The sequence below is a fragment of the Mesocricetus auratus genome, unplaced genomic scaffold, assembly GCF_017639785.1.
Source record: "Mesocricetus auratus isolate SY011 unplaced genomic scaffold, BCM_Maur_2.0 Super-Scaffold_100029, whole genome shotgun sequence".
In the NCBI taxonomy this organism is placed as follows: Eukaryota; Metazoa; Chordata; class Mammalia; order Rodentia; family Cricetidae; genus Mesocricetus; species Mesocricetus auratus.
In genome coordinates, this window is record NW_024429210.1 from 3,360,486 (window position 1) to 3,388,157 (window position 27,672).

Here is a 27,672-nt window from a genome sequence, read left to right on the forward strand (position 1 = left end):
TTTGCAAAATTAGGGAAAATACTCAATTATCTTATCACTGTGAGTCTAAAGTTTTATACCTAATTTACCTTTAACCACAACTTGTCTGAGAAAAATTAACTGTGACTATCCAGTATTCAACTCTATGAAAGACAGCAGAGGGATGAAATGTTAACTAAAGATAAGGACATTTCCCTGCCTTGACAGTCACCCAAGTTATTCTTTAACATTGGAGCAGTCATCTTTTGCCTCCAGGCCTAGTATATTTGTCAGACATTTCTGGAATTGGTGAATTTTGAAGGACCGTCATATCTTGTCTTGTCAAAGTTTGGCAGTCTATTTTTGTGTGTCCTGCTGGTGTAGTTTGGACAACATATAGTCAGCATTCGAGGCAATTACATTTTTCCCAAATGGCTAGATATTGCTTTAAAGAAAGCAATTTCCACAGGGAGATTCTTCAGTATCCATTTTCTTCTCTGAAGTAAATTGTTGCTGACAATAGCAGTTATGTCTCACTGTCAAGAAAGACTTATGTCATTAAGACATTTTAAATGTCATATTTTGTAGGTCTTAAAGTGTTTGAATATCATCTCCCTCTTAAATACATCTGTTTAAGCCTAAAAACATGCCTAATATGACTATAAGTTTGGTTGTTAAGAATGACTAACTACTTATTTACATTTCTTAAGTATGCATTATATTTTTCAAGGGTTATATAAGTGCAATACCCCAAACAAGAAGAGAAACATATATATAGCATAGCAAGTATAACTTTAAATTTGTATCAATGAGCCAAAATCTATACCACTGAAAATTATCTTTTGATTAATAATTGTTTTTATTAAAGTAGATTCAATAATCTACCATTTTTCATATCATTGAATTTAACTTTCTGTTAATTTTTCTTTTATACAAAGACAAATAAAATGTTGTTACCCATCTTACTTAAATAATTATAAATATCAATAATCTGGCTTTTGGAAATGTGGGCACTATTCTCTAGGCTACTTCCTGTTGTTTGAGGGCATTAGGATCTTTTGGGGAACTTGAGATAATTTAGGATAATGGTTGTTTTAACTGGAGCAGCTTGTGAGGGTGAACAATCTCAGCCAGAATTCATCCTCAAATTTGTTTTATATGCATACCTCAAAGGAAACTGTAACAAAGGCATTTTGTGATACTGGATCACACGGGCTAGCTGTTTTCCTTGATTTCCGGTTCCCTTGGTCTGAAAATACTTAAAGCTTTAAAGGTAACATACATATCTGTATCAGTACAATTACAGACTCTTTGTTGTGTACAAGTTAGCCAAAGTTGTTTTTTTTTTGTTTTATGTTTGAGCAAGTAAAATATACATTGTATGTTTTGTAGTATTTTTAAGATTATTTCTTTATCGCAATAGTCAGGATTTTCAGGTGGTCTTCCTTTATCAATCCTGATCATCATTAACTGGGAATGAATTCACAACTTTTCATTTCTTGGGGAAATAAAAGCACAAGAAATCTCTCTCCTAAAGCTGCCCAACATTTGACTTCCATTTTGAAGTCAAGATAAATTTAAAATATATAGGTGGATTTAATCCAGGAATTTCTTTAATCCAATGTTTCTTATCAGTTATTGCTCAGTTGTGAGAAGTGAAAAAAAGTAAAGACAACACAATAACATATAGGATCCATACTTTCTGTATTTCTCATCTTCATATGTCTTTTTTATGTTATATTATTTTATTCCACTTTTAAGGTCTTTATAATTTCAGAACTATATGTTTTATGATTGTTTATGCCCTTTTTACTTTTCTCACACAAGTCATTGTACTTTTTAAAATACACTGTAGCACATTTAGAGGTTTCTTTTCCCAACTGGATCTCTCTTTACTAAATATTTGTAATCTTTTCTGTCTGCATGAGCAAAAATTCAAACCTGTCATACGTTGGCATCCTGGATCTCATGCTTGCTTCTCAATCCCAACGGGCAGTGTCTGGGAGACACCCGTCTGTACTGCAGCCTATGTGAGATTAGCTATGGTTTTCTGGAAACTTCCAGGTGATGTGTGTTTGTAGAGTGGCCAACATGAGAGACATGAGACTGGAAACATGCTTTTGTCTCCATTTTTGTGTGTGTAGAAACTTTTAAAAGCTTTTTCAGGTTTTATGTGGACATATGTGGTTGGGTAATTGTGTGCCATTTTAAGGCAGTTTTTCATAAAGAACACAATCACTTCTGTTTTCGAGTCACTTTTCAAATGACTGTTCAGAGACTAGTTATTTATTCATTTATTTGTTTTTTCATGATAGGGTTTCAATGTATTGCTTTGGAGCCTGTCCTGGAACTCACTCTGTAGACCAGTCTGGACTCGCACACACAGAGATCCGCCTGTCTCTGCCTCCTGAGTGCTGGGATTAAAGCGTGTGCCACCAACTGTCGGCTGAGACTAATTATTAATTATAAATTCTCAGCAGATAGCTCAGGCTTATTACTAATGATCTCTTACAATTTAGATTAACCTTGAGGCTCATGACTATTTCCTCTCTTGCATATTCTGCTTCCTTTCAGTTGCGGCTTAACACTCCTCTGCCTCTGTCTTCCTTCTTTCAAGCATGTTGTCTGCCCTGAAAATTCTGCGTATCCATCAGTCAGTCACCTTTTTAATTAATAATGAGAACAATATATATTTTCAGTGTTCACAGATTGCTTTGTGGCATATAATATCTCACCATCATTATTTACTTTTATATCCTACTTATTATTAATCATATCTTAATATATTAGGGGCCTTTCACAGCTTGTATTCAAGTGACATGGCAATGTTAGTTAGTAAAATAATGATTATAGTAATAATGACAATCAAGTCCAAACGGTATCTTATGAGCTCAAGTACTTTCTGAATATTAGTATAAAAGTTGATTATATGCCACATTCTTTTCATAAATAGTAATAAATTATTTGTCATATTCAATAGTACTGAAATATATGTGATTTTAACATTTTAAAATGAAATATTAAAGGTTTAACGGCCTAGTGAATTATTAAAGCTTAATGAATTTGTAATTGCATTTAATTAATGACATTAATTACTCTTTTAATATTTGAATTTTCTGATATTATTTATTCAGAAATTGAATAAAATACTTGAGCAAATCAAATTATACTGCTAAGGTATTTTTGTCATTATATAACAATATGTGTGATACATGTAATTTTTATACTTTGTGATAACTCCAACAATTACTTCATTATTAATTACTGTGTAAACTATAATGGCTTACTTTTACTTCACTATTTATACTTATGTATTTACCAACACACATTTATCAGTTTATATAATTTGTTTAGAAAATATATGTTAAAGAAAAACATATGATATATTCTGAAGTACAAGTTATTCTTCTGTGTCAGGAAGATGCTGAAATGTCAGAGTGGTTGGGGTCTTTTACAGAACCTGAATTTGATTGCTACTTCAGTAGAATCAAAATCATTGTTACGGTATTCACAATGCTCATGTCCACAATACAGGGTCCTATTACAAATGTGATGGCTTAGAAGAAAATGTTCCCCCAAAGGAATTTCAATATTAGAAACTGTGGCTTTGTAGCAGTGGATATAACCTGTTTGAGGTATGTCACGTCCAACCTCGACCAGCAAGGAAGACATAACACTCGAAGCAGTTTATTCAGGAACCTTGAACAAATCTTCTGACCCCGGGGAATGCCAACCCACAGCTTAAATGGACATTGGGTAGCCAACCCTGGTAAGCCACGTGGGACATGTAGATAGGTCCACATATGTGGAAGCGAGCCTGATATCCAGCCTTGTCCAAATAAGGAGTTGTTTATCACAGAGAGCTCTTGCTGTCGGGCTAGCAGAAGGCAGAAGTAGATGCCATTATTAGGGTGCGGTGCCTTGCAGCTCTCTACAGAGGTAGTGTGTCAATGTGGAAATGGGCTTTTAGGTCTTATATATCGTAAAGCCACAACCATGGTCTCAGAACACATCCTGTTGCCTGTGAGTCCATATACAAGAACTCCCAGTTCCTCCTCTAGAATCACGTCTACCTGCATGCTGCCTTGCTTTCTGCCATGTTGTTAATGGAGTGAACATCTGAACTGTAAGTAAGCCAATGCAATTGAAATTTTTCCTTTATATGAGTTGGCCTTGTCATGGTGTGTGTTCACTGATAACTAAGACAAAAAAGCAACTCTGAAATTCTTAATTATATGCAATGCAATCTTTAGTTTAACAAGCATTTCTGAGGAAAATAGGTATCACAACTTTTAACTTTAATCAGGAAGGTGACATGATAAATGATAAAGAACTTTGTATAAACAAATATCAATTCTTTATTTAAAACACAATGCTAATGCTTATTTCTAATTGTGCCACATAGTTTTGTATTGATAAAATGTTAAATTCTCCATTTCAGGCATAAGTAATTTTATTCTTAGTGACTGGGATTTCAAAGACAGGTGTCTCTATAAAAAGAGAATTTTCACTTGATGAATTTATATAAGGAGCTGTTTAATTTTAGAACAAATTGAGTTTGTCAGAGAAGAAACATATTGCTTCGTGTGACAGGCTGAGATTTAACTCTGATGATCCCACAAGTAATTTTGAAGTAATCTTGTCATAATATTGCATTAATTTAGAAGTGTAATGTATTTAAGACACTTGGATGCTATGGACTGCTTAGAAAGCAGTTGTTAGATGCTCTTAGTTAACTAGGTATGGATTCTGTTATTTTTTTCTGGAATTATATTTGATCTGATTGAAATGATAAAGATGTACTGTAACACATTATATGAAGAATTTACTTATGGGGGATCTTGTCTTATATTTCCTGAAAATATATTTCATGACCTACTTAACTTAGAAGAAATACAACAGAATAATTTGTAAGCATATAAATTTAAAGATAATTAAAAATCTTCATTATTGCTTTAACAATTATTAAATTTTACAACTATCATTAATTTAAATGTATAGGTACATTTCTTTTCTCTTTTTTCTTTTTTGGTTTTTTGAAACAGGGTTTCTCTGTATTGTTTTGGAGCCTGTCCTGGAACTTTCTCTGTCGACCAGGCTAGACTCGAACTCACAGAGATCTACCCGTCTGTTCCTCCCAAATGTGGGGATTAAAGGCATACTCCACCAACACCCAGCTTACAGGGCTGATTCTTGGTATTATCCACTATAAATGTAGCTTTATAGCCATATGTTATAATTGTGACCTATTAACTTTTCTGTGATAGGAGACTATTGTGAATACAGTATCCATAAACATATTATTGTTTAGTATAAGAATTAGAGAAAGTTAGTTTCATATTACATGTATATCCTCAAAAGATTGTCAGTCTCCCATAGTATGTACACTGACACACAGTCTTGACAGAAAAAAAAATGTGTGCCTTCCAGAAGCCCTTTACTTTCTTAACACTCAGTGCCATCCTGCTTCTACCTTGTGCTATTCTGAGAATTGTGTGAAGGTCAAACAGCATGATTTTAAAGGATACACAACCAACATTTGAGACAATAAAATGAAAAATGAGGTTATCTTCACTGATGTTTCATGAACACGTCAGCATACTTTGGTATATTTCAGTATATACCAGTATAAAATACCTATCCAAATCTTCCATCATTTTTCTATCATTTTTAGAATTATTATCAGCTTGACGGGTAATTTTTATAGTCTGAATAAACCACTATTGCTGTTTCTCCATATTGCTAGCATCACTTTTTATTCAGTAGTATGTTTTTTCATGTACTAATACTGTATCTTTAAAACAAACTATTAATATTTAATGTAGCTAATTTTATCAATTTCATCACTCATTTATATTATTTAAGACTTTATTTTTTCCATTAAATACTTTCTTTTCAAATATTACCTTTTCAAATGATATACTGCTGAACTTCTACTAATACATTTCTGAAATAGAAAACAAGAGACAATAAATAATTGTGCTGCACATATTACTTTCCCTTTTAAAGGTGGAACAAACAAAATACTTAAAATTTCCTTGTTAGTTTTTCATATATTTGAATGTGAAATGATCATATACTCATAACCACAGTTTGTATATATCACTATATTGAATAAGCTCTGAAAGTTATAACCTTCTCAAATAAATACACTTGACACTAAATTTCAAATAATGAATTACTTTTATATTTTATTTTATTATTTTATTCATTTTATATACCAAACACAGTTCTATCCCTCTTCTCCTCCCCCTATCCTTTTTCTCCCTCAAACACATACTCATCCACTCATTAGAAAGGACAAGACATCCAGTGCAGAGTCAACAAATTCTGGCACATTTAGGTGATTCAGGACCAATGCCACCCCCCATCACCCCACATTAAGACTGACCAAGGCATCTCACCACATGATATGGACTTCACAAAAACTATAGTTCTTGCATGATAGCTGTTTTTATTTACAATTTTACTAAGTTAAAAGCTAAAGCCTTTCTTTTTACTTAGACAGAAAAAAGCTGATGGGGTTGTCCTTCTGTATATATGTTTCTCTTACTGGTTGATGAATATAGCATTAATTGACTGATTGGCCAGGCAGGGAGTATAGGAGGAACAAATAGATAAGGAGAATGATGGGGAAAGGAGGCAGAGAGAAGCAGTGAGAGAGACACCATGTAGATACTGAGAAGATAGTTCCCACTGGGTGGTCAATGGTAAGATAAGACCATGGATTAGTGGTTACAGGTCAATAATTAAGAGAGAGCTAGCCAATAAGAAACCTGAAACATCAGCCAAACAATTTCTAATTTATAGAATCCTCCATGTGTTTATTTGGGGCTAAAAACTGTGAGACCAGGCTGGACAGAAACTGCATTTTCACATGTATTCAGTTGTAGGAGGAAGCCTGTATGTCGCCATTAACCATGTGACTTACTAGAGGCACATACACATGAGGTAATAAAAGAGCAGTTTACCACACTGCTAACCACACCCATTTTAGGCATGACTAAAGACATATACAGACAGATGCAAAGACGTATACGTACATAGGCAGTGAGCTACGTCACTAGCCAGGCCCACTTTTGGGCATGGCTAGGGGGCATTATGGGGGAAGGCATAAAAGACTGAACAACGGAAGTCTTGGTCTCTCTTTTCCCGGATTTCGGCTTCCAGTTCAGCAGCGGAAAACTACTGGGCTCATCTGGGTTACTTGTTTGGTATCTTGTGAGTAATTTCTACAATAAATACTTAGTTTTACTTTCAGTAAGTGTGCCGTTTATCGCTACAGTGTCATTTGGAGCGTCATTCAGTCACTTAAAAAATCATTCATTTATTTTAGAAACAATATTATTTTAAATATCATCCCAGTTCCCTGTTCCTATTATCCTCCTATGACCCCCCCAATGCCTCATCCCACCACCCACTCACTCACCAAGGATTGGTGAGTCCTTCCATAGGGTATCATCAAAGTCTGACACATCATTTGTAGAAGGGATGAAAGAGTATGCTTCCATAGGGAATGGGCTCCCAAGGTCCATTTAAACACTAGGGTTACATACTGGTTCTACTATCTGAGGTCCCATAGCCTGCACAGACCTCCTAACTGGCACCCACATTTAGAAGTTTTGGTTTTGTTCAATACTGGTTCTCCAGCTTACAACTGGCGTCTCTGTGCTCTCAGTAGGTCAGGTCAGCTATTTCTGTGAGTTTGTCCAACACAGACTTGACCCCTTTCCTTCTCTACAGTTGGACTCATGGAATGTGGCTCATTGCTTAGGTGTAGGTACCTGCTTCTGCTTCCATCAGCTACTGGATAATGCCTCTAGGGTGGCATTTAATGTAGTCATCAATATCATTATAGAGGAAAGGAATCTAAGGCAGTCTCTCCTCTAGGTACTAGATTCTTATTTGGGGTCTTCTTTGTGATCTCAGAACATTTCCCTATTACCGGACTACACTTTAAATGTAAAAATGGCTTCTTCTACTAAACTGTTTCTCTTCTTGCTCTCCTATGTTCCTCCCTCAACTTGGAAGAGGAGGGGAAAGGAGAACATGAGCGATCAGGAAGACACATATATTCAGTCATAACCATATTGCCTTACTGAAGATTTCATTGCTGTGGAGAGACACCATGACCACAGAAACTCTTGTAAAGGAAATCATTTAAACGGGGCTGGATTACAACTCAGATATATAGTCCATTATCAAGGCAGGAAGCATGGTGGCATGCTGACATGGTACTAGAGAAGGAGATAAGCATTCTATATTTGGATCTGAATCTCTCAAGAAGAGACTGAAACACACTAGGCCTGGCTTGAGATTCTGAAATCTTACAGATCACCCCCAGTAACACACTGGCTCTAACAAGGTCACATCTATTGCAACTTCTTAATAGGGTTCCACCTTGTGGGCCAAGCATTCTAAAACATGGAACTATGGGGGATATTCTTATTCAAACCACCAAATCTGTACATGAATAAACATTTTACACACACACACACAAAACACATGTCTCCATAATAATTTAAGAAGAGGTAATCATTTTGAAAATGGTAACCCACACAAGGAGTTTCAACATGGTGTGTGTCAGTGGTGCGGAAGTGATAGAGATACAGTTCTCCTCTATGGGAATTCCAAAAATAAAATAATTCAAAGCAAATTAAAAGACAAGATCAATATTTAGCACACTTATTTAGTACATTCACAATTCACAAATATATTTAATAATGGGGAACTCTGGGCATATTGGCAAGGGTGCAGAAACTTGAAGGTTACAGGGAAATCCTGCCTGGCAGCTAGAGGAGGAAATTATGATTCTCTAAGATGTAGTGCACACTGTTAGAGTCAGGTTCAAGTTGACATTAGACATCAGTTTTCAGTTGACAAAAATGTGCCTTCTGTTTTCTTTTGTTGTTGTTTTTAGATATTTGCTATAGATGAGTGAAATTATCTAATTTTACTATTTCTCATCTAACTTATTTCAATTTCTAATTATGCTCCAAATGTACTATGTATCTTACAACAAGAATTTGTGTACTCTGAGTTTTCAAAAATTAAGCATTTAATCTAATTAACCAAATATTTATTGCATTTTTGCTTGGTATTGTCATTGATATACAGTTATTCCTACAAATATTACTATTTGTTAAGTATAAATGACAAATAGCAAGGAACCACTATGTCATTAGTGAAAAGAACATCTCCAAATACAGGTTGCTTAAAACCCTGGGGATGCTGAAACCTTGAAGCTAACTCATGCTACTATTTTGTGAATAAATAACTTCATTTCACCTACACTCAAGTCATACATTTAAAAATATTTTTCAATACAAATAGTATTTTGGAGAAAGCTAAATTTACTATAGTTAGATATAATGTTTGACCACAAAAGATGTTATTATGTGAGTTTATATAAGTCACAAGCCATGGGGAATCTAACCTATTGTATGGTGATGTAATTCTAATTGATCAGATATTTGTAAATAGTAATAGCCAGAAACTACTTTATTGCTGTGAAAAGACACCTGTAGCATAGCAGGTATCTTGCAGTTTATGAAGTTTTATTTAGTAAAACCATGGGTTTTATTTGTTTATTTGTTTTGAGGCTACTATTTGCAATGTAAATAGGAGAAGAAGAAAAATAGACTCAGGTCATCAAAATCTTCCACTTCAATCAAATTATGGAAAAAATGTTTATAGTGACAGACAAGGTGACACTCAGTGTTTTGGTTTGTTATACTGACAGGTTTTTGGAATCACCCTTTGTCCATATGAAGAATGAGACAGATAAAATGCACCACTATTTACTACAAATAAATGTGTCTAAGAAAATGAAATTAAATAAGAATGTTAACTGCAAAAACTACTATAAGTTTCGAAGGACATCTTCTCTTTTCCATGGATATTCTTCCTAAAACACACAGGAATAAATTGCCCTCTCCAAGTGGTGTGAGCCAAAGATGATATCAAAAGAAAACCCTCTATTGAAAAGGATGCTTATAATAGAATAAAATGCTACTATGCTTATAATTTCTACATTCACAAATATAGTTATTACATTAGTTAATGAAAATTTTGCAAAATATTTGGAGCATTTGAATAGAAGTATATATCATTAAACTCATTTAAATATGTTAATTTTTATAGCAGGAGATACTTATTTTCCAAGGAATCTGTAATATTTAAATTGACTTTTTATTAGATACTTAGATAGTTTAGGTATTAAAATGTTGCAAAATATTAGCACAATGATATATGTAAGATGAAAGGTACATTTTCTATATATTCAATATTTCAGATATTCCAAATTTCAATGTTGTAAAATATTTCAAAGATATTTAATCTCTCTGAAGATTCCTAAAATTTTAAATTTTAGTTGACAGTTAATGTTTTATGACAGAAAAATTATAAAACTAAATGTACATACTTGTGTGTCAATATAATTCTTTCCCATATTTATAACTTTTTATTCTGTAGAAAATAATCTCCTTGTTTAATTTGAACATTATATTTTAGGGGCTCACAATGAGCAAAATATGCTAACTTCTTAAATATACTCTTATTTATTTGAGTCACATCAATGTAAAAGTACTAAGGGCATGGATACTATATGCTGTGGAATAAGATTTTCCTGTTGTTAAAAGGGGAAAGTTGTTCAAGAGACTTTCAGATAAAGAGATTAATTATGATACATGCCTAGAAAAGAAGAGAAGTGAGGAAATCTGGAATCTGAGTACCAGATGTACATATGAAAGACAAAAGTGTTAATAGAGAAGAGGACTGATGGCTGAGTATACAGGACTATATATAATTTTATTTCTGAATTTAAATTTCAGACATTGGGATTCTATCACTCATATGATAACATTATAACAAAAACCCTTTGTGATTACACATAACAATCAATAGCAAAGTAGGAAGATCAGCAACATAAATTGTTTGGAAACATTTCATATTTTTTGGAGTAAAAAAGATTTTCATGAAACACTTCCTTGTTTCAGAAGAGCAGAATGGATTTCAAGAAAGTGATAAGATAAGACTTATATTTTCTTCACTTGGAAAAGTAGAAGAAGAAGCATCACATTTTAAGTTTAAGTAAAGTAAGGAAAGGATGAGGGGCCTGTGATGGGTTTGAGTGTGAACACAGTCAGCAGCTTGCAGCATCTCATATCCAGCTGTGTATCAGTAGTTTATATAGATCATAGGCTTCAGAAAAACAAAACCAGAGATCATCCATTAGTTTGTAAGTCAGGAAGATTCACTTGTCACCCTCTGCCTTCTATTTTTTTTCCATGATAGTGATAGTCTACATTCTACATTTCTGGTTTTGTTTTGTTAAACATGAATTGTACATGTTAAGAAAAGTTGATTTCTCTTACCAGAGTTATCCATTTATCCTATTTAGGGTCCCCCTTGCTACTTACCTTCTCCAGTTCTGTGTATATTATACTGGTTATTCTTTGCTTTACATCTAATATCCAATTAGGAGTTAATACATACCATGTTTGTCTTTCTGAGTGTGGGATATGTGTCACCCAGGATGGTTTTCTCTAGTTTCATCCGTTTGCCTGAAAACAACATGAGGTCATCCTTTTTTACCAGTGAGTTCCTTATCCATTTTTTTATTTGAGGGGAATCTAAGTTGTTTCCTGATTCTGGCTAATACAGATAATGTTGCTATGAACATTGTTGAGCAAATGTCCTTGTGGTATGATTGAAATTACTTTGGGTAAATGCCCAAGAGTGGTGTGTTTGAGGTAGGGTAAACAAGGTGTGGGAGTGATGGTAAGGGGGCAGTGAGGGGGATGAGAACAGAGATGCCCCACGCAGAGAGGAATGCAGTGGAAGAGCAATGAAAAAGATAACTTAATCTAGACAACCACTAGGGGTTTAGGAAGAAACTTGGTGTAGGGTAACTCCCAAGAATCCACAAGGAGGACCACAGTTAATACTTCTAGCCATTGTAGAGAGGATGCCTGTACTGGCCTACCTCTGTAATTAGACTGATGAATAACCCAGCTATCATCATAGAGACTTCATCCAGTAATTGATAGAACCAGACACAGGAGATCCAAAACAAAGAATTAGGCTGAGTTCTGGAAATGCAGTGGAAGAGAGGGAGAAGAAAACACATGAGGAAAGGAGGTCAAGGTCATAATAGAGAGAAATTTACAGTGACAGCTGAATAAAGGTCATGGAAATGCATGAAATTTAGATGTATGTCTGTTGAGACTCCAGGGGAATGAGCTAAGCCCTCCATATGTGGGAGATAGCTGTGAAGCTTGGACTATCAGAGGGATCCCTAGCAGTTTGACAACAATAAACACCTGGTACATGAGCTAGCTTGCTAGAACCCATTCCTTAGGGTAGAATGCCATGCTCAGTGGCTGTAGGACCATGATATAATCCTGGAACAAGAGCTAGCTTGTTGGAGCCATTCCCTGTGATAGGATTCCATGCTCAGGCTTAATAAATGTGAGAGAGACTGGGACCTGTACCAACTAATACTAACAGACTATGTTAACTCCTCATGGGAGCCATTACCCATGAGAAGGGGTGGACTGGGTGTGGGCAAGAGGAAAGTTGAGAGCACAAGGGAGGACAGGTGGGAGGGATAAATGCAGTTGGAATGTAAAAAAGCAATGAAAAAGTAAAAAATGAAAAAGAAGAAAACTTGAGACTTTTACAAATCTGACCCTGGTTTGATTGACTTAAAGTGGTTTCTTCTTCCCCAGACATATTATGCACACATATGTGTTTCACAAAGCAATATTTTGTCTCTCATGGCTAATGATCCAATATGTAAAATCACCACAATTTTCTCTATTCCTCTTCCTATAAATAGTCAGACAACTTCTGTAACTTGACCAAATCAGGAATAGCAAGAATCTGAGGCTAATATGATGATAATGCATTGAGCACATATATGATAATATCATAATAAAAATCAATGTTATATTGATATATGATAAAAGAATTCAAGAGCCACAAACACTGCTTGATCTTTTTGCTCTTTGTTCAACTAATGTGGTTTCCCTGTCTTTAAAACAAAGAGTATGAGGAATACTACAATATATATTTCTAAAGAAAATTTAATTTGTTGTCTATATTCACAAAAACGTAATATGCTAATGTTAATAAATGAAGCAATTAGTAAACACATCACGTTACAATAATTAATGTCAAGTAGGATATACTGTTTTAGTATACTAAATAAAATTATGGACTAAATAGGTTACATAGCTAATTTTTATTCATAAATAATAAAATGAAAGAGTAAGCTCTTGGGAAATGTACCACTATAAAAATTAAGCAGAAAAGTCCCAAAAGTGAGAAGTGGTGTGCATAAATTGAAAGGTAACCTGATTTTAAAAGGAAATGTAAGACACTTACTTGAGAAATAAAATTGCCTAAAAGCAGAGAAAAATTATCTACTAAATTTCATGAAAGGAAGGGAGTGGAAATAGAAGTAATGATATTATATTTGGTATGTGTCCATTTTAGAAAACATGAAGAATTGATGAATTATTGGTGTCTATAACAGAATGCTCCCTGTTTTTCAGAGTAATCAGTCTAAGATTGTACATAATATAGACATTTATACATTTTGCTTGTGAAAATGAATCTTGTTTTTATAGTGACCAACATAAGAGGTCAGATAATGAACGAATTTTAAAAATCACCAAATAGTGATAGTGCAAAAAAGGTAAAGTACAGCGTGATGTGTATGTACATAGTAATATTAACAGGAGGTTGACATATTCTATTGTATTACTACTATACAGAAAGTATCAATCTAAAACAAAAAGTCTTAAATTTTGCCACCAGTTAAGAATTTCTCATGTGAGCATGTATATGTAAAAAGGAGGAGAGGAGGAAAAGGCATTTGGGATTGACATATGAAGCAAGGTTGTTTCTAATTTAAATAAAAAAGATTAAAAAATTAAAAAGACATGAGAGCAAGAAAGTAGAAAAAACAGAGTAACAGAAGAGATCTGAAAACAGGATATGGCCTTTTTCCTGCATCCAAGAAATACATTTTAACATCAAAGGTAGGTATCATCTGAAGGTAAAAGAGTAGGAAAATACATCCCAAGTGAATAGACTTAAGGACAAAACTTGTATATCCATTTTAATGTCTTACAAAATAGACTTCAAGCCAAAACAAATCAGAGTAGTTAGGAAGAAACACAGCATGTTCATCAAAGAAAATTCCACCAAGATGACATTACAATTCTCAACATCATTGTCCTCCAAATAAGAGTACCAAGTTGATACAAACAAGAACATAGAGAACTACAGCTTAAATCACAAACTGACCATGCACACTAATTGTGGTAGTTTTCAAGATCCTATTCTTACCAGGAGACAAGATATTTTTACAATAACCTTGCAGAGTGATGATTGAGTTAACTGGAATTATAAAGCAAATACCCTAATATAAATTTACAGAAAATTTCACAAAGCACACAAGACTATTCCTTTTTCTAAGTACCTCATGGAATGTTCCCCAAAATTGGCCACATACCCAGACACAAACCAAGTCCCAACATACACAGAAAGTTTGAAATAACATGGTGCATCTTATTTGTTCACCACAGATTAAAACTCAGTATCATTAACAGGAAAAGCACAAAGGTATCAAACTCATTGAAACTGAACATGTCAATTATGATTTATTTAATAAAAAAATGGGTCAAGACTGAAACTATCAATGAAATGAGATTTTCTGGAATTGAGTGAAAGTGAATACACAACATACCCAAACTTATGGGACACACTAAAAGAAGTTCTAAAATGCATGTTTATAGCACCAAGTGCCTACAATAAAAATAAAAATGGAGGTGAGTGTAGGTCCACTTGGGCCCCAACTCCCGCATATGAACCATTCCCTCCATCTTCCTGGGCCTGTTCCTTGAATTGATTGGACCCACCCAGGAAGAAAGGACATGAATTCTGCCACACTAGATTTTTGACTCCCACTCTGCCCTCTGAATTATTGTTGAAGGAGAAGCCAGACCACCTACAGTTGCAGACCCTGAAGCCTTGGCCCACATATTCCATATGGAGACTAGTGGAGATAGAGAAACGCCACCTTCACCCACTCAAAGAAGGGATGGGAAGACAACAGTATAAGAACATACTCAGTAATAGAAATAATAATGTGACTTCACCAGATTCTAGAGACTCCACACCAGTAAGACCTGAAATGCCCAACCAGGATGAAGCAGAAGAGACACACCTTAAAATTTATTTTATGAAGATGATAAAGACCCCCCAGAGAGAAAACAAGAAAATCCCTTAAAGAAATAGCATAAAAAACAAATTTAAAAAATGAAGATATAAACAAATATCTTAAAGAATGTAAAGAGAGCCAGGAAAAAACAAACAGACAAGCGAAGGAAGCAACCCAAACAGTTCACGTCTTGATAGCTGAAATAGAAAAGATAAAGAAAACACAGGATGAGGGGATGCTGGAAATGGAAAAGCTGGGTAAATGATCCGGAACCACAGATGTAAGTATAAGGAATGGAATAGAAGAGACAATCTCAGGTGTTGAGGACACATTAGAGGATATACAGCCATTGACCAAAGAAAATCTCAAGTCCAACAAATCTCCAACACAAAATATGCTGTCAATATGGGACACCGTGAAGAGGCCAAACCTGAGAATAATAGATATAGAAGAAAGTGAAGAAATGCAGCTGGAAGGTACAGAGAACAAATTCCACCAAATCATAGAAGAAAAATTCCCCAACCTAAAGAAGGATATGCCTATGAAGGTACAAGAAGCTTATACAACATCAAATAGACTGAACCACAAAAAGAATTCTCCTCGCCACATAATAAGCAAAACAATAATCCTACAAAATAAAGAGAAAATATTAAGAGTAGGAAAAAAACGCAATATAAACGCAGACATATTCTAATTACACCAGACTTCTCAGTGGAAACTATGAAATCCAGAAGGTCCTGGATAGATGTCATACAAACAATAAGGGAACAAGAATGCCAGCCCACACTACTGTATCCAGCAAATCTTTCAATTACTGTAGATAGAGAAAACAAGATATTCCATGCCAAAACCAAAATTAAACAATACAATATCAACAAATCCAGCCCTACAAAAAGTACTGGAAAGAAAACTACAACCCAATGAAGATAACTACACTCACAAAAACATAGGAAATAGGTAATACCACTTACCAATCAACAAAAGAAAAAAGGGAGGAAATTCAGACACTATAATAACACCACCAATAAACCCACAACGAAGAGGAATCAACAATCAATGGTCAGAAATATCCCTCAATGCCAATGATCTCAAATTATGTCTAAACAGGCACAGGCTAACAGAATGGATATGAAGATAGAATCTATCCTTCTGCATCATAGAAGAAACACAAAGTAACATCAAAGACATATGTTACCTCAGAGTAAAGGGTGGGGAAAAGATGTTCCAATCAAACGGACCCAATAAACAAGTTGGTGTAGCAATCCTAATATCTAACAAATTAGACTTAAAATTGAAATTAATGAAAAGAGATGAAGAAGGGAATTTCACATTCATCACAGGAAAAGTCCATCAAGATAAAATCTCAATTCTGAACAGCTTTGCCCCAAATATAAAGGCAATCACATTTCTAAAAGAAAATTTACTAAAAATCATAAAAGTACACATACTGGTAGTAGGAGACTTCAACACTCCACTCTCACCGCTAGTCAGGACCTCCAGACAAGCTTAGCAAAGAAGCATAAGAAATAACAGATGTGACCCCATTGGAATTAATAGACATCTATAGAAAATTCCATCCAAACTCAAAATAATATACCTTCTTAACTCCACTTGGCACCTTCTCTAAAATTGATCATATACTTGGTAACTTAGCAAAACTCCACAGATACAAAATTTGAAATGACCCCCTGTATCTTATCAGACCACAATGTTTTAAAGTTAGAATTCAACAACAATCGAACAATGTGCAGTTGGACCATTCTTGGGTCAAGGAAGAAATAAAAAAAAAAGAATTTGAAGACTTCCTGGAATTCAATTCAATGAGAATGAAAATATAACATAATAAAATTTATGGTACATTTTGAAAGCAGTGTTAAAAGGAAAGTCCATAACACTAAGTACCCACATGAAGAAACTGGAGAATAATCACACTAGAGAATTCAAAGCACAACAGAAAGCTCTCGAACAAAAAGAAGCAAACTCATGCAGGATGAGTAGAATTCAGGAAATATTCAACTTGAGGGCTGAAACCAATAAGAGTAGAAACCAGGAAAACATTACAAAGAATCAATGTAGCAAAGAGTTGGTCCTTTGAGAAAATCAACAAGATAGGCAAACCTTTATTCAAACTAACCAAAAGACAGAGAGAGAGCATGCTGGTTAACAAAATCAGAAATGAAAAGGGGTACATAACATCGGACACTGAAGAAATCCAGAGAAACATCAGGCCATACTTCGAAAACCTGTATTCCACAAAATTGGAAAATCTAAAGGAATTGAACAATATTTTGGATAGATGTCACTTACCAAAATTAAATCAAGAACAGATAAGCAATTTAAAGAGAAAGAGAAGCAGTCATCAAACGTTTACCAACCAATAAAAGCCCAGGGCCAGATGGTTTTAGTGCAGAATTCTACAAGAAATTCACAGAAGAGCTAATACCATTGCTCTTCAAAATGTTCCACACAATAGAAGCAGAAGGGGCATTGCCAAATTCTTTGTATGTAGCTACAATTACCTTGGTACCTACGCTACACGAGGACACAACTAAGAAAGAGAAATACAAACCAATATCCCTCATGAGCATTGATGCAAAAATACTCAACACAATACTGGCAAATCAACTCCAGGAACACATCAGAAAAAATATCCACCATGATCAAGAAGGCTTCATACCAGGGATTTTTAACATATAAAAATCCATCAATATAATTCACCAAACAAACAAATAAAAAAACACATGATAATCTCACTAGATGCTGAGAAAGCCTTTGACAAAGACCCAACACCATATCATTATAAAAGTCTTGGAGAAATTAGGAATAACAGGATCATATTTAAACATGATGAAAGCAATGTACAGCAAACCAACAGCCAACATCACACTAAGTGGAGAGAAACTCAAAGCAATTCCTCTACAATCTGGAACAAGACAAGGATGTCCACTCTCTCCATATCTCTTCAATATTGTACTTGAATTACTACCTAGAGCAATAAGACAACAAAAGAAAATCAAGGTGTTACAAATTTGAAAGGAAGAAGTTTGCAGATGATATGATAGTTTACATAAGTGACCCAAAAACTCTGCCAGCAAACTCCTACAGCTGAATAATACCTTCAACAAGGTGGCAGAATACAAAATTAACTAAAAAAAATCAGCAGCCCTACTATACACAGAGGATAAAAGGGCTGAGAAAGAAATAAGAGAAACATCACCCTTTACAATTGTCACAAACATGGTATGTACTCAATATGGATTTTAGGCATAGAGAAAAGGATTACCAGCTCACAATCCACCCCACAAGAAGAGTTAGAAACAAAGAGGACCCAAAGAGAAAAACTCCTGTTCCCCTGAATAAGGGAAAGGGGATAAGAATCACTGAGCAAATTAGGAGCATGGGAAGAGAGAGAAGGGAGATGGAAAGAGGAGACAGGGTGAAGGAGGGAGGAGAACTGAGGCAGGGAAGAAATAAAAAAGGGCAAGAAAGTAGATGCCTTGAGAGAGGGAGCCAGTACAGCTTTGGAGAGAGGTCTGGCACAGAGGAAATGGTAGGGTATCCACAGGGATAACCCCAACTAAGAATCTAGTCAGTGGTGGAGAGGCTGCCTTTGATGCCCTTCCTCAGTAATGAGATTGATGACTACCTAGATTAACATACCTAGAGCCTTGACCCAGTATCTGATCAAAACAGAAATAGGCACCCACATCTGAGCACTGAGCCATACTCCCACAATTCAGTTCTGGAAAGGGAAGAGACATAGCCAAATGATCCAAGACAGAACTGAAGCTATCCGCAGAAACTGTTGACCTGACCTTATGAGAGCAGGCTCACCCTAGTCGTAAAGTGGGGGAACCAGCATTGGACCAAACCAAGCCCTTTGAATGTGGATACAATCTAGGAGGCCAAGGGAGTCTATACAACCTCTAGCAGTGGAGCCCGGGTTTATTCCTAGGTCACAAATGGACGTTGAGGGCCCTTTCCCGATGGAGGGATACTATTTCAGCCCAGATATGGAAAGGAGTACCTGGGCCCTACCCCAAATGATATGATGGACTTTGATGATCTCCCATGGAGGGCCTCACTATTCCCGGAGTGTGGGTGATGGGTCTGTTGGGGGATCAATGGGAAGCATGGGAAGGTGGGAAGGCAAGGAGAATGGAGGCATGGATATGTAAATAAGAGTGTTTCTAAAATAAAAAATCAGGAAAAAGTAAAATAAAATATAGACTTTTCTAGAAACTTAGCAATACATATAGAATAGAAGAAGAAACCACACACAAAAAGATGCAGATGGTAAAAAATGAACAAACTCAGCGATGAAATCATGAAAATAAAAAAGACAACCATAACAGTAAAAAAAATTACAAAGAATCAATGAAACAAGGAATGTCTACTTTCAGAAAAATCAATAGCATTCAAAAACCCTAAGTAAAATTAACTAAAAGACACAGATATTATTCACATAACATTATCAGACTAAAAAGGGGGAATATAAAAACAAACACTAAAGGAATCCAAATAATCCTAAGAACATACATTTAAAACACACTCAATAAAGAAATTGAAGAAGATATCAGAATACAGAGTTTTCATCCTCATGGATTACTCATATTCGTACAGTAAAAAGATCATCCTACCAGAAGAATTATAGAGAATCAATGCAAGTCCAATAAAAACTCCAACAAACTCCATCAGAGATATTGAAAGAACAATTTCAACTTAATTTGAAAACTTAAAAAATCCAGTTTACCTAAAACATTGCTGAAAAATAAAAAAGCAGCTGGAGGTATCATAATCCCAGACTTCAAACTGCTATTCAGAGCTATAGTAATAAAAATAGTGTTTTTTGCAGGAAATAGTCATGTTAATCATAGGAAACAAATTGAAAACTTAGAAATCTACATACCTGTGGAAATGTGTTTTTTTCATAAAGAAGCAAGAAATACACACTAGAAAAAGACAGAATCTTCATTAAATTGTGGTGGTCAACCCTGCACAAAATGCAATTCCAAATGAATCAAAGATCGAAACATGAAACCACATACACTGGACATGATATATGAGAAAGTGAAGGATAATCTTTCACTCTTAATCATTGGAAAAGACTTTCTGAAAAAAAACTCTATTGACATAGGCAATTTGTTCAGTGATTAATAATTGGGACCTCATTGAACTGAAAAGTTTCTGGATGGCAAAGGACACCATCATCTAGAAAATGCAGCAGCCTTCAAAATGGAACAAGATTTATAGCATCTTCACATCTGAAAATGAGCCAGTTTTCAAAGTTTATATATATTTCAAAATAATTGTTATCAACGAAACAACATATTTAAAAACTGGATATAGATCTACATAGTAAATTCTCAAAAGAGGAAAATCAAATGATTGATAACTATTATGTGAAACAAATTGTACTTAACCATAGGGGAAATGCAAATCAAATTACTTTTGAAATGTTATCTCACATATGCCAGAATGCAGCTCTTGGTGGTGAGGATGTGGAGTAAGGGAGAGCACTCCTCCATTGCTAGTGGGGGTGTGCACTTGTATAGTCACTGTGTTCCTGTTCCTCAGGGCGATGAGAAGTCATATAGAAAGTAAGGGACTAAGAATGGATAGATAAATATCCTAGGAATGGGAAATAGAATAGGTAATCATGGATAAATTGTGGAACTTCAATTGGAGGAAAATAAGAAGAGGGGAGAAGAATGTGAAGAGTGCATAAATATAGGGAGAGATACCCTAAGTGTTGAGGCATGTGAGGAATAGTACATAAACCTAGTACAATAGAAGCTTCTTAAAACATATGTGTATAATGAAGGTGATCCAAATAAAACTGGCAATTAATGTGGTATATATAGCTCCAACTTGCCATCTCTTATTACCAAGTGCAGTTTCTAGTTCCAGAATTGAGTTGCATATAATGACAGTTGGCTGAAGCAGTCCCATGAGAATCCCAAACATCACATGCTATTTCCATGGCTAAAATTTGTTTTCCATAAACTTACAGGAAGTCCCCATTGCTAAACCCAATCCCTACATTATTCATTGAATAAGGTAAAATCAATCTGATGTCTCCATAGAGCATTCACACCTGCACTATAGCATCTTTTGTACAAAGTTATCACTCACACTACGAAGGGAGACAAAAACAGCAAGCTGTCCACAAACCTTAGATTTACAAGGGTTTTACATGTACAAGGGTTTATATTCCATCTTACCTGTAACATATGCTAGTGCGATGGTGGTAGAAAGCCTTTTGGACAAACCAAAAAATATCTAATTTGACTGAAGGTCTTTTCATGAGATGGAAACCACACCCACCAATGCTTGCATGACCAAGAACCTGTGACTAGATAGGTAAGGGATGTTGGTTAAAACCAAATGCACCTGTTCCTAAACAAAAAAGAAAAAGCAAAAAGAATAAAACAACAGAAGAGTAGCAATTAATGACTTATGATGACATTCTGTTATACTCATACATCAGTGCCTTGTTCAGTCATCATCAGAGATGCTTTCTTACAGAAAAGGTGAGAACAATGCAAAGGTTCACAAGCAGACATTGAATATAGAGCTGAACACCATGGAACACCTGAGAAGGCCTAAATGGGATGCCTCAATCAAATACCTCCCCTCAGGGCTCAGTGAAACCTGAATAGAAGAATCCATGATAGTGTAAAGGCCACAGGGGATGAAGGAAACCAGAAAATCAAGGTTCTCTAAGTCAACAGTACCTAAGCACATAAGAATTTAGGGAAATTGAGGCAACATGATTAGTGTCTCAATGTGTCTGTATCACAAGGGATTCTAGAGTTGAAAAGAGAAATAGACACTTGCCTCCAACACTAACTCAGAAGATATGTCCACTTAATAATCTACTGCTAATGAAAATTAAGTTTTCTTCTAGGGAGCCTCACTGGAGAAACAAACTACTTAAAATGCCAAACAGTAAAAGGCAAAGAGTAAACAAATAAATACCATCATTGGAAGTTCCTTGTCACATAATACTATACGGAGCCATTTTTAAAAGCTTTAACTTATATCATTTTTTGGTTTTATTATGTGCTTTATTATAAATTAATATATTTTCTTGTATTTTACACTACATAGCTTCTGTTTTAGTTTTTTATTTGGGGGAGGTTTTTTTGTCTATATATGTTTGTTTTATCAGTTTCTTTGGTACTTTTCTTTGTTTTGTCGTATTCTGATACGCTAGATATTTTTATCTGTATGATATATTACATTATATAATCCCTAGAAGCCTGCTTATTATCTAATGAAAGGCAGAAAGGGGGATTCACATGGGAGAGGATGTGAGCAAATGAGAGGAGTAGGGTATTCATTCTAAATTATTTCAGAAAAAGATCTACTTTGAATAAAAGAAAAGAGAGAACCATTACCGAAATGAAAAGGCCTTTTTCTGCATGGGGTTGAGATGACTGGCTAGATCTGAAATGTTTATGGTCTATGAAAACATAAAGATTGAAAACAATGGTTTTATAGAGGCTGCCAGCTCCATGAAGGCAATGGTAAATGTATTATCTCAAAGACTCCAACTGGCTGCATGTGAAGAAAAAAGCAACAGTACAGATTAAAAGTAAATTAGATAGTAGGAATTGAAGACAATTGTAGTCTTTTGTTGTTGTTTGTCTGATTTTGTTTTTGTTGTTTTGGAAACAGGGTTTCTCTATGTACCTTTGTGTGTCCTTGAACTTTCTCTATAGACCAATTTAGATTCAAATTCAGATACTCACACTGCCTCTTCCTCCCACTACTTTAGTGTGCCACTACTGCTTTGTGAAGATAAATGTATTCTCAAGAACCTTTTTTCCCTTTGGTATGCTGTCATTTTTATTGGTGTGTTTAATATTGTTTCTACCATGAGTTTCTCAAACATATTCACTATGGCAGCTATAGTCAACTTAATTCTCTAAGAAGTTTACATTGTTGAAGGAAAGCCTTGATTCCTTGGGATGTTTATTGGTTGCATTTCTTTTCTAAAAGCTTGTAATCCAAGAAAAGAATATCCTTTCATTTTGCCAACTAGAGAAAAAGTCAAAAATCAACTTAGGCAACTAGATAAGCCTCTAAAATTCTCTTCTTTTCTGAAAATCTTTCACTATATTATTTACAATACTTTTATTGAAACAGAATTACATCTCTTTCTCTTCTTGCATTGCTCCCATATGCCTCATCCAGATACCCTTCCTTGATGTTCTCCTATACCCCAACTATCTCAACATAATAGTACCTTTCGCATATACATATATAATTATTTGTATAAGAGAACACGAGGTTTTGTGTATATGTGTGTGTCTCTGTGTGTGTGTATTTGAAAGTGTGTGCATGTATGCATAATACATAAAAGCAACCTTTTATTCTGTTATAATTGCTTGTGTGTATATGGTTTAAAATTTGACCAATCTGCATTGAGAGCCAATTATAGCTTGATCCCCATGACAAGTTAATTCTAACCCCCCAGAACATGCTATTTTGCTTATAGTTCTTTGTCTAAGTTTGTGACACTTTTCACATTGATATTGTCATAGCTATTTATCTTGTCTATGTAGTCCTTTAAGCATTTCTTGATAGTTTCATAGAAACTTTCTGGTATTCTGGTTCTTCTAGTCTTTGTGCACTTTGTTTCACATAATTCTTAAGACATACATGTAGGAGTTTTGATGCATTTGTGTTCATTTGGCCTGGGCTCCTCAGGATCTATAGATCTCTATACTGTGCCAAACTGTGCTTTTTTGTAGTTTTCTCTATTTTCAATAATGATAGGCTTTTTGATGGGGCGAGCGTATCACATTTATGTGTAAGTATAAGATTTAAAATAGTGAAAAATTTTGTTTGTCTTCAAATGTGGAAGAGATAGAGTCTATTCTAAGAACCTTGACTTTACTAGCTTCATGAACCAGTCAAGGTTTTGAGTATTAGGCATGATTTCCACTTCCTGAGTGAGGCTTAGTCAAATAAGGCAATGTATACCATTTTTTTTACTATTATGTATGTCTTGCTATGTTGATCATTTTGATGACTTTTTACTTTTGAAGTTGGAGTGTGTGGGTCTTTTAAGAATGAGCCCCTTCCCTTAAGCATTCACAGTATTTTCTGCAATTATGGAAGTCAGACTACAGAAAAGAGGCCTTCAGAAAATATATGGCTTCAGTCATTCATGTTAGATGTCATACTTCTGATTGGTCTTACACAGTACAGGACATCCCTTAATGTTTAGTAAACAACTGAGGACTATATAATCTGCATAGGTTTCATAGTCACTTGAATTATCCTCTCCATACAATTCCAAATATGGTTTCTTCTACTCGATTCTGATACTTTTTGTTAATTTGTAGTTCTTCTGGGGAATGTTATTAACAGGTGTCTTAAATTCTTAAAGTCTTCTGAGGTGTGTGTGTGTGTGGGTGCTGCATGTGTAAACACATGTATTTTACATAATTACTGGCAAATATCAAATATTATGTTCCCTTGATGCTTCAACTAGTAATTTTCCTGTTATTTGCCCCCATACCTCCTCTTCCTTCTGTAGTGACCTACTTTATTCCTTCCCAGGTTGATTTCACCTCCCTGTTAACACACTTTACTATTCATATCACTTCGAAGAGAAAATAAAAATGACTGAGAAGTAACTCAAAGAGCGTTTGTTATTCTTAGCAACTAGAAAAATGCAAATTAAAACAACTATGAGATTCCATATCACTCTATCTACAATGCCTGAGATCAACAACACAGCCAAGGAAATGCATGCAAGGTTGTGAAGAAAATGGAATTCTAACTTATTATTGGAAGAGATAATATTTGGTGCAATCCTACTGGAAACTAGAATGGAGAGTCCTTAGAAACTAAAGACGAAATAAAACATATAAGCCAGCTCAACTAATCCTTGCCCAAAGGACTCAATATTCTAAACCACATGTAGTTTAATAAGAATGCTCATTGTTTCTCTAATCACAATGATCTAAGTGTCTGTCATCAGATGAAGGGACAATAAGAATGTGGTACATATACACCGAAATGCCATTCAGGTGCAAAGAAAAATAAAATATAAATTTTCCCTGTAAGTGGATGGATTTAGAAAGATTATATTGAGTGAGAAAACCAAAATCCAGAGAAGCAAAGGCCACATGTTCCTTCTTATCTACAGTTCATTCTATCTGTCTATATATCTATATATCTATCGAGCTATCCATTCATCTATCATCTCATCTGTATATCCATTTAGCAGAAACACAATTTTTACCTAGTAGACTATGAGATTTGAAGGCTAGTTGCTGAGAAAGTAATTACATAAATGATTGGAATATATTAAGCGCTAGGAAGTGTTCATGAATTCCATGGTTCTGTGTTTATAAAAATTTTACTGTCAGCTTAAAATCACTTTCAATTATTAACAACCCCCAAAGGATGAATTTTCTTGAGATGTCTATCTTCTTTCTGTATAGCCTGGATATTTTGTTGGATTTCTTACTGAGTGGCTCTTGCTATGATTTATATAAAAATTTTATTAGATATAATTTATATGACTTCACACATGAAGAGCGAATCAGCTTTAAATGTTATACAGCATTTGAAAACTGCATACATGTATATGACATATTTTATCATATCTTCCCCTAAATTCTTCTGAATACATTTCCTTCCAATTTTCTGTTTATTTCTTTTTATTATTATAATCTCAGTTGTACCTGCTTATGCATGAGGGAAGACCCGTCCAACCTGCCATGGGACCTCAACCGGGAATACTGACTCTTCCAACCCTCTAGGTAATCACCTGCCTATAGCTCCTTACTAGGGATAGGGGTTCATTTATTTCCACTACTTCTTTCCACCCTAACTAAACCAAAGAACAACTGGAAGAGACTGCTATTTCTACTACATGTGAGATCACAGTATTGACTATGGCAAAATCACCTCAGTGTATGTAAGAAAAAAATAACCTTCTCAGGAATTGTCTTGATCCTATAACAGTGTTGAGGTTTCAGGGATGCCTAATGTCCAGCGATGCTTAAAAAAGACAGCAACAAGGAGGGAACTGCCACAGTCTGCATTTTATTACAACGATAGAACATTGACTAAAGCAAACTTTGAGAAGGAAATGTTTTATTTGCTTTACGTGTTACAGTCTATTATGGAAGGGAGCGAGGGCTGGAACTCAAGACAAGTGTCTGTTGACTGGAACTAAAGCAAAGAGAATGGAGGAACTCTAATCGTGGACTGCACCCAGTCTGGCTTTCAGCTCCCTTACTTAGACAACCCAGGGATACTTGACAAGAGATGGCATCTCCCATTATGGTTTAGATGCTTTTTCCTCCATTCCTCCATGATTTTTCAGTCAAGAACATTTTCACACTGGCATGACAACTGGCTAATGTGGATGAAGCTATTCGTGAATAGTGGTCTCCTCTTCCTAAGTGTCTTTAAATCAACCCACACTACAGGGGTGCATTTGTTGGGGAAATGTAACTGGAGATAAAATAACCTTTCATCAAAGAAAACCTATCCATAAATACAAAAAAAAGAAAAACATTTGCAGTGAATAACCATTAAGTCAGAATTTAATGTGCATCACAGATAATCTGCCAACACACTTTAAACAAAAATTTCAGCTTTCCTAAAACTATGCCATTATATCCATGCTCTGAACATAAACGCTAACAGGATCTCAAGTAGGAGGACTTGACAAAGCCATTTGTTATATAGAATTCATCGTAAATTCATTCGATAGCTAAAATGAAGATCTGTGACAATTAACTTTATACAAAAGAAAATGAACGATATACTTTATTATAGGAGGTAGCATCTCCATTTCAAAAGGAAACACTCGTGGGTTAGACTGTAACCATCCACAGAAACCCGAAGATAGGAGCTCCATCTTCTGTCATCATTATATTTCAAAGGGCAGTCAGGAAACATTTATCTTAGTTTGCTTTTCATTAGTGTAGTAAATACTAAGAACAAGAGAAACATGGAAATAAAATGGTTTATGTAATCTTATACTTTATAGTCCATTATCAAGGAATGTTGGGCAGGAACTCAAGGCAGGAAATGGACCAGGGAAAATGGAGGAGTACTGTTTATTGCCTTGCTTTTGTGGCTTGCTTGGATACTTTTATTATATAGCACATGATTATTTGCCTTTGATAGACATCGTCCACAGCTGGCTGGCCCTCCTATGTCAGCTAGCAATTAAGAAAAAAACAAGACCACAGACAGGTTCACATACAACACATTCCTTGATTGAAGTTCCTTCTTCAATGTTTCCATGGGCTCTATGTAATTTGCAAAAATGAAACATCCCAACATTCCAAGATCTTAAGGTTTTTATGAGCCATCTACCTTTTTTAAAAAAATTTTTTTTCACGACAGGATTTCTCTCTGGAACTATCTTGGCTGTTCTGAAACTCACCTTTTATACCAGACTGGCCTTGAACTTACTGAAATCTGCCTACCTCTGCCTC